The 12985-nt window shown below is 31.0% G+C and overlaps 1 long non-coding RNA gene across 1 annotated transcript in view; it reads right to left on the minus strand.

Moving 5' to 3' along the window:
- LOC126749234 (uncharacterized) overlaps window positions 1-7586 on the minus strand; it is a 38821-nt gene extending 31235 nt beyond the window's left edge. The window contains exon 1 of the long non-coding RNA XR_007664939.1: window positions 7455-7586. This is a non-coding gene — a long non-coding RNA (uncharacterized LOC126749234). The remainder of the gene's footprint in view (window positions 1-7454) is intronic.
- Between the last annotated feature and the right edge of the window lie 5399 nt (window positions 7587-12985).

Consider the following 12985-nt stretch of genomic DNA (forward strand, 5'->3'; position numbering starts at 1 on the left):
TTAAACAAACATGTGTTTCCTTAATTTAGCTTCAGCTCCAGCTTATTTAATGCTTAATTAGGAAAATATGGGAAAATAAAGTGATGTTTTTCGTGTATAATTACACAAATTAAACCCGAAAAATACTATTTCTAGGCGATCCAGACACTATTAAAAAAAAGGTGGAAAAATCAAATTCTCATTTATATATCCTCAACTCAATCTGAAAATTAGAACGTTATGGGATTAAAATTATGTTTTTCGGGTACAATTAGACACATTAAGGGAAAAAAAACTATTTCTCGCATTTTTAAGGCCTATTTTTGGATCAAAAACGGCGTTGAAAAATGACTGATTTTCGAATTTTCAAAGTGTTCTCATTCCCTTAGTTCTGGTCGGATCCCGTTATAACCCGATCTTTTATTAGATTTTTTTTTTATTTGTATTTTATTAATTAAATTTTTAATTAGAAGAGGAAGTATAATTTTTTTGTCCAATTAAACCCGAAAAACACTTTTGTAGATAATCCAGACACTACTTAAAAAATGCAACGATATTGAAAAAAGGTGGAACAATCGACTTCATATTTACATATTCCTGTCTCAGTCTGCTGAACATTAGAAGACTTTTTGGAAAATTGTTGAAATAAAAAAAAAAATCTATTGGATCTGATGGGCATTGACGTTCCAAAAAGTTTTCCTCATTACCTAATAAATTAGTTTTATTGCTCCTTGCTACCGAAACGTAAAGGGTTAAAGAAAGAAAAGTTGTACCAAATCTTTAAAGTTTAATAAAAAGCCCTTTATCCGTTAAAAACCCACCGAAAACGTTATTTTCAAGAGTTTAAAAGCGGGGTTGAACTTGAAATTAAGGAAACCTCAATTTAATCCGAATTTATATCCTTTCGAAAATTAAAACAATCTGTTACAATATTCGACGTACAATTTTGCTCATTTTTCTTTTGTAATTTCGAATGTACATTTTTAATTAGGGAGAAGCCGTAGATTTATTACACTAGAGCGGCCATCTTAACGACTTTATACAGGGTGTTCGAAAAATAGACGAAGATATTTCAATGGGTGATTTCTTGTAAAAAAATATGAGAAAAAGTTTATATAAACATGGATCCGAAAATGCACAGTTTTAAGATACAGGGTGATAATTTTTTTTTAAATATAATTTTTTTATTAATATTTAAAAAAATATTTACTCGATTCTTTTAAAAGCTTTTTCGGCAGTATTACTTGTTGTATTAAAAGGCTAATTTAGCCCTAATTAGATTAAAATTATGAGGTCCAGTGGCGTCCTAGGGGGACATCTTAGCAAATATTATTGGCAAAAAAATGTACGACGCCACTGCCTTTTTTCAACTTTAATATTTGTTGTTTGATTAAGCATTTAAAAATACAACTTTTTTGCCTTTTGTATTGTATTTGTATCCCACTTCGTTTTCGACAAAAAAAATTCATACCATTTTATTGCATGCCCCTGGACAAAATTGGTTTATTAATTTTTGGTAAAAAAATGACAGGTGCCTTGGAAAACAAAAAATCAAAAACATTTCTAAGAGCTTTTTATTGCAACAACAACTACAACAAATGTTGAAAATGTCCACCGTCCATTTCTGTACACCTTCTCAAATTAATATTTTAAAAAAGATGTAGCACCCTGTATCTTGAAAACTGTGCATTTCTGGACCCATGTTTATAGAAACTTTTTCTCATATTTTCTTAAAAGGAATCACCCATTAAAATATCTCCGTCTAGTTTTCGAATACCCTGTATACTTGAAGCCCCTTTTAACCCTTAACTTATGACCTTCACTGTAAATGGTCCTTTTTTGATGGTGGTCCTATGGTCCTAGTCAAGATAAAAATCCAATTACCTTGCTGCACAAAAAGCTTCCCAACTTTAGACAAGAGATTAAGCATTCTTTTTCCCAGTGAAGGTTTTTTTTTTTTAGAAAATCCCGAAAACCGAATCCCGATATCTTATTTTGTTCAAAAGTTGTAAGAAGTTTAATTTTACCAAGAAGCCTTAGGGATCACAAATAAATTGATAGAATAGTTTTGTTTGAAAATGTCTTTTACCTTGTAGGGCCGGACAGGACACCAAAGGGATTTTAATCAAAATATTTTAAGATGCCCAATAAGGGTTATGACAAAGAGTATAACGAGATTGGATTTATTTTTACTTAGAATTTTCCTCATGTAACCTTTTAATAGGGAATGTAATTTTAAAAATGATACTGTTAGTCAAGCGCGTTTTAAATTGTGAATATGGTTTTAAATTATTTTTCAGAGTCACATCATTTTCAGGACAAAAGAGTGAAAGGTGATGTGTAAGAAAAAATTTTTTTTTTGTTGCCGTATAAGAGGTAAATGATCAAACTACCAAAAACCAACCAATCAATAAACAGATGTGACTAATTACTACATTACAGACCAGTTAAGTTTAACTAAATTTTTAGAAAAATATTGCCTTACTCGACTTCGATAAGACTTTTATCGAGTTCTATGCCGAACATCCTGTAGTGGTTTGATTCGATAGAGCAGACATTCTGCTTCAGGATCTTGTAATTGTTTCTGGCTACTTCCTGCAATCAAGGAGGACTTACAGGGTGACCCAAATTCAAGCCTCGTCATAGGAATCTTGGAAACCTTAAAAGAGATACAAGGTCGGGTAAATTATGGCAAAATTTCATAATTCGATTATATACTACGTCGTAGCTTTTACGATAGCCGAGATATGGCATTTTTGATGCCCATTTTTGGCCTCAAAAACGGACGTCGAAAACGACTTTTTCAGGATTTTCAAAGTGCTCTCATTCCCTTAGTTCTGCTCGGATCCTGTTATAACCTGGTGTTTTCGTAATCTAGGTGACTCAAATAAGACGCTGGTATACTTAGTTTGATTTCGAAAAAAATCAATTTTTGGTGAAAAAATTCGATACGTGGGGGTATACCCGAAAAATGAAAAAACCCAAACTTTGAAGGTCGATATCTCGGTTTCTATGGGAGCTATCGGGAAAATTCCAACGGTTTTGTCTTAGTTTCGTCATTCTAAATCCAACGAGGCCATCCGCAAGGTCGTAGCTTTTACGATAGCCGAGATATGGCATTTTTGATGCCCATTTTTGGCCTCAAAAACGGACGTCGAAAACGACTTTTTCAGGATTTTCAAAGTGCTCTCATTCCCTTAGTTCTGCTCGGATCCTGTTATAACCCGGTGTTTTCGTAATCTTCGTGACCCAAATAAGACGCTGGTATACTTAGTTTCATTTCGAAAAAAATCGATTTTTGGTGAAAAAATTCGATACGGGGGGTATACCCGAAAAATGAAAAAACCCAAACTTTGAAGGTCGATATCTCGGCTTCTATGGGAGCTATCGGGAAAATTCCAACGGTTTTGTCTTAGTTTCGTCATTCTGAATCCAACGAGACCATCCGCAAGGTCATAGCTTTTACGATGGCCGAGATATGGCATTTTTGATGCCCATTTTTGGCCTCAAAAACGGACGTCGAAAACGCCTTTTTCAGGATTTTCAAAGTGCTCTCTCATTATTTTTTTATTTTATATACTCTCTTATTATTTTTATTAGAACAGGATGTGAAGAAAGTGTTATTTTTCTTGTATAATCAGACCAATCGGGCTTACGAAAAACACTTTTGTAGACGATCTAGACACTACTTAGAAAATGCAATGATGATATAGAAAATAGGTGGAAAAATCGAATTCTTATTTATATATTCCTAGGATATACAGGGTGATCCAAATTCAAGCCTCTTCATAGGAATCTTGGAAACCTTAAAGGACATACAAGGTCGGGTAAATTATGGGAAAAATTTCGTAATTCAATTTTGAAAAATCGGATTAGTTTTTTTTTCTTCGACGTTATTAATTAACGAATTTAAAAACAAATAAACAACGTTCATATTGGCACTTTTTCTCCTCTATTTAATGTCATTAGGATATTTTATGTTCGACGTTTTGTCATCGGCTACTTTTTTTTCTGACGGAATTTGGACTTTGAATTTTCTTTTCAATGATGTATCGCACTTCAATATCGAATAAGAATTTCGGGTACTTCCCATAAAATAAACATGTGTATGAGAGAGAATGATGTTTTTAAATCCATAATAAAATAAGGTGAAAATATTATAATTGACAGTTCGTTAACGGCAGATGTCAAAGAGCCAGGAACTAATGTGGATTTTGAACTGATTAATTTAAAAACCGAGTCTGAGACAGAACATAATTTTGTTAAACAATAAATAGTATTGGCCATAATGGTTGGAATTTTTTAAAAAATACCACATCACTAAATAAATAAAATACCACAGAATATATTTTTGGCTTATCTTTATTTTCAATTTATGTCCTGGTCAAAATGCTTGGAACTGTTTATTTAAACTAATAAATATGTATTTTCTATGCAGTTTTTGAATAGCCAGTGTTCAGGTCACTTAACTTTATAACGACTAGTGATATATTTGTGTGAAGATTGCCAAAGAATTATAAATAAATTACAAATAGGGTATTAAGCAGTGTAATATTTTTACAAAATTGAAAGTTCCAAAGAATGATTAAAAGTTGCACAATATTTGGTCATATGATTCCAGGCAAAAGTTCTGGAAGACCTAAAGAAATATTGCTCATATAGCCATTTTTCTTAATAATTAATTTAAATACCTTGGTAATTTGATTCGATTTGTGTCATTTAAAATTAATTTTTACCTACGTATTGGCTACTTTATTTCAAACATTTTTAATATTTAACTGTAAAAAACAATTACATATTCCTTTTTAATAAATATCTATTGAACATTTAAAAAAGAACGGATATTTCTGAAGCACTGTGACACTGTTTGTCAAACAATATCCGAAAAAAATCGCGAATCAGACAGACTATCGACTTAAGAAATTTCCCTGGAAAATCAGAGCTCCGGGGTGCGCGTTTTTCTTTCTCATTATTAAAAAATTGGGCAAACACAAATTTTAATTCAAGTTCATTAAACAAAATTTCACATTCACAAACTTTGTTCGAGGGAAAAATCGGACTTTTTAAATTCGGAATTTTTAGCCGAGACCGTCAAGCGCCGTACCTCGCGATCCGCACTTTACCTCTGTAATAAATTTATTTTCTATTTGATTAGGAAAATCTATTTTAATTTTATTTAAAGTTCATACCAGGTGTGTTTTATATTCTCTATGTAAACTTAACCATTCAAAACTGATTTTTTTTCTCAAAATCCAAGTTATACCTCAGATTTAACGGGAGTTATTTTCCCAGTATTATGTAATGATTCAGTTAAAACTCGTGTAAATTTAATCATTAAAATATGCGACCGATAGAGACTATTAAAATATGACTTAGTTGCAAATTGTTATAACCTGGTGTTTTTGTGATGTATGTAGGTGATGAGAATAAACCGCTGGTAAACTCAACATTTAACTTAACCATTCAAAACTGATTTTTTTCCTCAAAATCCAAGTTATACCTCAGATTTAACGGGAGTTATTTTCCCAGTATTATGTAATGATTCAGTTAAAACTCGTGTAAATTTAATCATTAAAATATCCGACCGGTAAAGACTATTAAAATGTGACTTAGTTGCAAATCTTGTTTCACAGCTAAAGCCCGTAAGTCACTAAATGGAAACCACACAGTCATTTTAGTGGAGCGACAAAGGTAATACGTCAATGTTACTAGACGTGACAGGCATGTTTGTACTTAAGATTAACGTCTCCTTTAAGTGCTCTGTGTTTATACACACCACAGTGTTGAACCAAATTCCGGTGCTTACATATATAATATGTCCGTTTTCCCTTATATATACACACACACATCCATATACTATTTGAACAGTACCTTTGTTTGCTTTGCCAGATTTTGCTTTCCGAAATAAATCCCTTTAAAGGTTTGTTTTTTTCAAGTAAAAAAATTTTATCTATTTATGCTCAAATATGGCAATGTAACGACAAAAATATATTAAGCCCATGACTCTACAAGTCCAATTTCCCATAAAGTAGAAAAAAGCACAAAATTATTATTTTAATAATTAATTTTTGGCAAAACTGTTAGAACAGAAGTTGTTTGGAATGTCTATGGACATCAGATGCAATAGAAAAATAATTTCTCATTAATTAAAATTAACCGCTAAATATTTTTTCCTAATTTTCTTGAAAACTAATGGGAATATGGACATTTTTCTTTTAGCATTAAGATCCTAATAAAAAATACACAAAATCATATAAAATAACATTGAGTCGTAAATATCATAATAAATGAGCTATGGAGGACTTTCTAAAAAAATTCGATAATTTGTGGGCCAAAAATTTGAAGAATGGGAAAATGAAAATATTTTTTGTAAATCGATAAATTGCTTTAGAAAATCCAAAAAAGCTTATATATTAAAGAAAGTTTTTCCCAAAAGTTACTTCCTCAAAAAAAAAAACAAAAAGGGTTACCATGGGAAAATGTTTATAGTTTTCGTTTTTATTTTTTTTTCTAAAAAACTATTGGCTGGAAAAGAAAACTGTTAAGACAAAAGATGTTTGAAACATCAATGGGCATTAAATGGCATAAAAAAAATAATTTTTTAGTCTAACAATTTTTCAAAAAATTGAGAAAAACCCCTAAATAGTTTTTCCTAATTTTCTTAAAAACTGGTGAGGATATAGAATATTTTCTTTTAGCATTGGAATCCTAATCAAAAATACACCAAATCATATAAAATAATATTTAGTCATGAATATAAAAATAAAAGAGTTATGGGGGATTTTTTGAAAAATTGGATACTTTTTAGGTGAAAAGTTTGAAAAAAAAAATTTGAAAAATTAAAAAATATTTTTTGTTAGTCAATATAGCGTCAAAAAAACTTCAAAAAAGTCTTATAAAATTTTTTTTGAAAATGTACCAATAAAATGTTATATCCAATTTTCCCCCTCAAAAAAAACGAAATTTTCATAATTTTGATTTATTTTTTTTTTTGAAAACTATTATATTTATTAAATAATTGTTATTGATTTAAGAAATTTTTGGGTCATGCCAAAAAATCAGATCTTATCTATGCATAATGAAATTTTCGAAAACAACTGTTGAAAAATTCTATACCAAGAAAATCCCAAATTTTGACAGTCAATAAAACCGATTTTTCATCTCCTATATATTATTTTTCAGCGCTTTGTATTGGCTTGTATACAAATAGTGAAACCCCTGGAGGCGACAAAACTACTATCATTTTGGCAAATAAGGTTAGTTATTATGTATTCCGCAAATTTCTTTCTGTTAATATAATTTTTCTCTTCAAAGTATTTTTTTTAAACAATATTGCAAAATCGGAGATACTTAAAATCGATAGAATAAAATTAGAACTCCAGATCATTTCTTTACAACAACACTTATATAAAATATATAAAACGTATATAAGTGTTGTTGTAAAGTTGTAGCGTTGTAAGTTATAAATTACTTACATGTCAAACAGACGACTCTACCTATATCGAAAACACCGAAAATCTGCATGTCATCCTCGCACGAATAACTCTCTATTGAAAACTTGTTCACTAATCGAGACGTACTGAGCAATGCGATGCGAATGTATAGCCAACAATGTTAACATTCCTTAGCAAAAAAAAATTGTTGAGTAGGTCTAAAGCCGCGTCCAGATCTGTACCACGTCGCGCAACCGTACCACGTCGCGAACCAATTTAGACGTCGAAACGAACAACGTCGCGAACTTAAAAAGTGTTGCAGTTCGGCGCTCGTCGCGATCCAGGGCGAGTCGGTTTTCTGACGAAACATCAAAGGATTGGTACGCGACGACGCCAAGCAAGTCTGGACGGGAAACGAACGATGAGACCGTACGACACGATTTGTTTCTTTATTTTAGTATTATTTTGGCTATCGGCAGGTGTCATGGAGTGGACTGACGAGCGTATATCTCTTTTAATTGCGTTCTATAGGCATCATGAATGTTTATGGATAAAGCGTAATGAATATAAATAAACGCAGCAGCAGCAACATCCATTCTGAACGCTAAATTAACTACTGACAAAAATTAAAATATCAGTAAAATGGATCGCACAAACGGTTGCAATGCGAGGTGCGAAGCGTTGTTTGGTACGGCGCGGCGTACGTGAACGTGGGTTTTCTGCTCGCGACGCGACGTGGTACAGATCTGGACGCGGCTTAAGTACTGACTAGTGCGGTTAATTTATTTAATTATTATGATTACGTTTCAACTACAGAATCTGGACGCACCTCCTTTTTTTGTATACATTTCTTTTGTACATAAGATTAGTTAAAGACACTAAATTATAAAAGGGCATTAATTTTATTGTAACAGTTGCAGGATCAATAAAGATCTTAGGAGAGGCATTAATTCTAAAAAGTTCTTATATATTGGGTTATTGGTAGGTATTACTGTCGCTATAGGTATTATTGGTAAGTACTATATTGTATTACTGTTGCTTAAGTAATTAAATTCCGATTTCTTTCTTATTTCTCTTTTAATTTCTAGTTTCTTCAGATAAGTTTATTCCTTATGATTGTTGTTTTTAATGTTATAAATAAATTGGCTGTTATCTGAAATAGAAAACTTTACACACATCAAATCAAAAAAAAAATTTATTGTATTAATCCCTTTGAAGGCTCTTATTAACAAAGCTAAAAAAAATAAATAAAGCTTAATATGCTGATTACAATGAAAAAAAGAAATATACAAGCTCAATAGAATAAGATCCAAATATATAAAAATTGGATGATTCAAAGCTATTAAACACTAATTATAATTGTATAAAGTAAATGAAGTTTCCAAAGTATATCATTTACAAGTTACATACAGTGCTTACATTTCAAAACCAACCACCCTTATTAACCTCAATGTAGATATATATATTAAAATGTTAGAAAAATTAAATCAGTTGGCATGTCGACGAATAGTGGCTGGTAATAATGAACATTTTATCGACGTCATACTTTGGTATGTCAAATGGCTATCCTATAATGTTAATACATCAGTTTAAAGGGCATACAATCTACCATCCAACGGTGTATAAAAAATGGAAGTTTATAGACTTATATACAGTAAGGGTGTAAAAAGGTGTTAACAATTATTCGTTGTGCGCGAGACAATAATAAAGTCTGTTTTAAAATTCCTCACGAACATTGGCAAGTGTTTCGATCCTTAAAATCATTAATATTTTCAGATGGGGTTCTATAAATTTTGCTTTTTAAAAACCCTCAAAAGAAAAAATCTAGTGTTGATAAGTCTGGCGACTGTGCGGGCCATTCAATTGCAGCACGTCAATCCACATCCCTGGAAATTGTTCATTAAGTAACTCTCGAACTATCAATGTGTAAGCTATTTTTCCATTTTCATCCACTTGGTTTTCTAAAGATTCGACGTTTATATTGTGTTTTCGAGGATGTCTATATAAATTTGTCTAGTTAAATTTTTTTCTAAAAAAATGGCTCGATGATTTTGTTATCATTAATTCTTGAAAAAGGTTGTGATTTTCAATAACTCAGTATCTACAGTTATGCCGGTTTACCAGTCTAGTGGAAAAAAAGTTGATTCGTCATGGAAGCAGATGTTCTTTATTGATCAACTCGCTGTCACATGTTAACTAAATTCATTTCTCTTATCTCCTAGTTGTTGAAGGATTTGAACACTTATTTTTTTTCAAAACTTTGTCAAATATTAAATTAAACGTCCCTCTGTATATCTAAATTAACGTGTTTTTTTACTTATTAAACTTAACTTATTAAGGGTGGTTTGTTTTTAAATGGAAGCACTTTATGTATCTCTTTGTAAACTTCATTTACTTTATACAATTTTAATTTAGTGTTTAATAGCTTTGAATCATCCAATTTTTATTTTATTTTTGTTTATCCAAGCTTTATTTATTTTTTTAGCTTTGTTAATAAGAGCCTTCAAAGGGATTTATACAATAGCTCATTTTTTGATTTGATTTGATTTGAAGCCTTTTTTTGGTTAACATATACAGGTTAGTGTCTACAGTTTTTCTGTTTCAGATAACAGCCAATTTATTTATAACATTTAATTAATTAATTAATTAATTAAAAACAACAATCATAAGGAATTAAATTATCTGGGATTAGATTTTCATTATCTCAGTATCTACAGTTATGCCGGTTGTAAAAGTTGACTTCAAATTCAAATTCAAATGCTTTATTTGCCCATATATAAAATTATAAAATACAGTTATAAACCTAAATAAAATTTTGACAAAAAGGATTAATTCTCGGTTATAAAAACCGTTAATCTGTTGGTGCAGACGAAATAACCCTTAAAAATAATTAATTTATATCAAATAAATCAAAAAGAAACAAACAATAATAATAATAATAATAATAAAGAAAATTAATCCAGAACGGGAGAGCGGCAGATGCGGCAGCGGATAAAAGAACTAAGGAGGGTAACGCCCGATATTTAAGACCCTAAAAAAAAGGAAAAATGCAAAATGTCGATGTGGATGTCGATGACAAGGGGTAAAGACTATTTGATGGTTTTTTTTTATTTGTATCTGATGTTAATTAACCTATTCTTTGTTCAACTAGCAACTGTGATTTAATTTTTTTAGAAAATATGTTTAAAGATAGTTGTTTAATGCTGGATGGAATACTATTTCACATTTTAACCCCCGCAAATTTAAAAGAGCGCTGAAATGAAGAACGGCATCATTTGTGCGTGGCACAACAAAAATATCATTGTATCATGCTCAAAATCAAAAAATTCATCTCGCAAATTTGCCCGTTGGCCTTCCTTTATAATCCGATAAATAAAGTTGATGCTTTCGTCTGTTTGTCATATTAAATAAATTTTTGTCATTAAGATATGGCGTTATATGGTTTCTATATGGGATATTATAGGCAAATCGAATACAGGAATTTTGAATTTTTTGACTTGCGTTTCTGGTACTGAGCCACCACATACCACATCACCGTAATCGAACAAAGATAAAACAAAGCTTTCACAAAGTAAATATTTTTGTTTTGTGAACAAGTTCCGTTTAAATTTAAAAAGGTTTTTCAGGCGTAAATAGGCTACTTTAATTTTTTACATGGGGTTTAAAAGCGAGAGAATTGTCAAATATGATACCCAAATTTTTTGCCTCTGGGACAAGTGGAACTGGAGTGTTATTTATATGAATATTTATCCAATTTCCAAATTTTCGCCTTAAATTATTATTCGAACACATCAAAAGAATTTTAGATTTTTCAGCATTTAATTTGAGGTTGTGATTTTTTGCGTAGTTTTCTAGATTCATTAAATCAAACTGAAACTAATGCTGAAATGAATTATTATTCATATCTTCAATAGAAACAGGAATATACAGTTGTGAGTCGTCAGCATACTGCTGTAATGTGGAATGTTTTACAGTGTTATACATGTCTGCCACGTAGTGAGTGAAAAAACACGTAGAGTGACTTGTCATGTTCTTTACTCGTCAACTGGCTGTCACAGGTTCGCAAAATTCAGTTCTCTTATCAAAATCGTCTTCTCCTAGTTGTTTAAGGATTTGAACACTTATTTTTTTTTCAAAACTTTGTCAAATATAAAATTTAACGTCACTCTGTATATCTAAATTGAAGTGTTAAGTGAAGTGAATTTTTTTTTTTTAAAGAATGTTATTTTGAAGTGAAAGCTGTAGTTACTGCAAGTTCGAAAAAAAAAACATTTTTTTATCAAAATCTTAATATAGAAAATTTCATTTCCTAAGGAAAAAAAAATTATGAAAAAATTATGTGTCCAGAGGTCTGTGTACTCAAAAGATCCCAATTTTTGACAATCGATTGCGGGAAAACTGTGAGTTCTTTCATTAAAACTCCAAGGGATCCTTCATGTCATTTTACATACGCGTCATTGGTGCATTGATTATATATTTAGACTCGATTACTCTCCTCAAAAAAAAAATAAGTAGGTATTTATTTAGCTTTAATTATTGGGCAAAATATTATTATAATTATGAATTTTTGAGGTATTATTGTATTGTAATTTATAACTTATATTTAATATATTTTGATTTGATTTGAAAAAAAAGAGCCTTTTGAATCCAATGAGATCATCTCCTTATTGGCAGCATTTACAACAAATGTTGCTTTGGCAAATTTAAGGGTTAAAAAAAAACGACTGATTAATTCCTGTAACTGATATTAAAAAATGAAACATAAATGAAATAATGGGTTATTCAAAAAGAGCATGCTTCTCCTATATTCGGTCTATTCTTAGGCAAAACTCTTGGCAATAGATTATCTTTATTGGGCCGTTTAAAGACGAGAAAAATATATATAAAGTCGGCCAAAGGAAAATATCCGGCACGCGGGTCCGCCTACGTGCTCCTAGGCCGTAACACTATATTCAGAAAATTCTTATTAGTTTAGTGAAGTTGAAAGCTAGAAAGTCTGCGTAAATGAGCCTCTTTTCCGAACCGCTGCCCTAATTATCATTCCGGGAATGTTTTTCGAAATCCGCTTCCAATTAAGATTTCGCACGGAGTGTGTTAAGATTAGAAACTTGGAAACTTGATTCTCCGCCGAATCCACACAGATAATTTAGTCGTGATAAGGCTAACTTAGCTCGAGTCAGCATACACTAAGGTGCCGATCTATCGATAGTTTTAATGTATATTGGTTTATGCCGAAACTAACTTATAAATTGAATAAATTTACTTTAATCAATTTTTTTTGAAAAAACAACACACATGCTTAATATTCTAATTAAAAAATTACATCCTCGAGCCTACAACGATTTTATGCGAAACGTTTTGTTCTATAGCCAAAAAGCTCGCACGAAAGAGCGGCAAAACGAGGCAGATTTAATATTACTAAAAATTTAATATATTTTATGAGAGGTGCCTATATATGAGCTATTTTCGGGGTAGCAGATAAAGGGAGAAAAATACTTTTTTTCTGTTTTATCAGCAGTAATACCGTACTAAAAAAGACACTCCAAATTTCCTGCGTAATTTATTACAAGCGC

This window comes from Anthonomus grandis, chromosome 22 (assembly GCF_022605725.1).
Source record: "Anthonomus grandis grandis chromosome 22, icAntGran1.3, whole genome shotgun sequence".
In the NCBI taxonomy this organism is placed as follows: Eukaryota; Metazoa; Arthropoda; class Insecta; order Coleoptera; family Curculionidae; genus Anthonomus; species Anthonomus grandis.